Source organism: Triticum dicoccoides, chromosome 4A, assembly GCF_002162155.2.
Source record: "Triticum dicoccoides isolate Atlit2015 ecotype Zavitan chromosome 4A, WEW_v2.0, whole genome shotgun sequence".
NCBI lineage: Eukaryota > Viridiplantae > Streptophyta > Magnoliopsida > Poales > Poaceae > Triticum > Triticum dicoccoides.
The window spans coordinates 563,382,180-563,383,087 of record NC_041386.1 but is presented as its reverse complement, the minus strand read 5'-3'; the positions used below and the strand labels follow the sequence as shown (position 1 = coordinate 563,383,087).

The 908-nt window shown below is 52.2% G+C and overlaps 1 pseudogene; it reads left to right on the top strand.

The window, feature by feature from the left end:
* The first annotated feature begins 405 nt into the window (after positions 1–405).
* The window catches only part of LOC119283658, an 8,323-nt pseudogene continuing 7,820 nt past the window's right edge, over positions 406–908 (top strand).

Here is a 908-nt window from a genome sequence, read left to right as displayed (position 1 = left end):
CCATGTGGTACCTATGCCGACGGCTTAGCCATAGGCATACTTTTTTATTTTATTTTTTATTACCCACGTCACTGATCCGCGTAACGCCTACCGTATGGCCGCAGCTATGCCGACGGCTTTGCCGTCGGCATAGTTTTATTTTCCTTTTTTATTTTATATAATTTTTTTAATGTTTTCTTATAGTTATATATTTATTCTTTTTTATTTTATATAGATTTTTAAAATTTTTTATAGTTATAATTTTCCTTTTTTATGTATTATTATTTCATATAGGTTTTTTATTTTTTTTAAACCGCTCAGCCCTCTCCTCTCCCGGAACCACACAGAGGGGAGGGGAGGGGAGGCACCGAATTCGAGCAGCTTCGTCCGCCAAGGCCGTGGCCTGGTCGCGGGTATGGGAGCGCCATGGCCGCCCTCGATCGCGTGCTCGATCTAGAGCTTAGTTCGTCAGGTGAGTGAAGGGGGAGGGGGTCGTCGACGGTGAGGGTGGGGGTGGGGGCGGGGGTAGCTTAGTTCATCAGGTGAGTGAAGGGGAGGGGGTCATCGATAGAGGGACACCTGGGAGCAACATCCGGGCCAAACCCACTGCTACATATCCACACCGTGTAGACCCGACACGTCCGTTTCCCCCCTCCCGGTGCCGGCGGCAGCGCCGTCCGTCAGGGGGGCCACACCCCGAAGATGCGTGCCGCCTCTTCAGACATGCCACAACACCACCCTGCTTGTATGAGGGCCCGGTATGACACTCCGGTGGCATTGCTACCCCCTAGGGACCCCGTCTTGCCTAACCCTGGAGCGGTTGACCACGAGATCTAGCCCTTTGACTTCCTACGGACGGGCTTTGACTAGTGGACCTCTCCACCCGATTGTGTCAGGTCAGCCCAAAGGGACACCTGGGACCAACATCC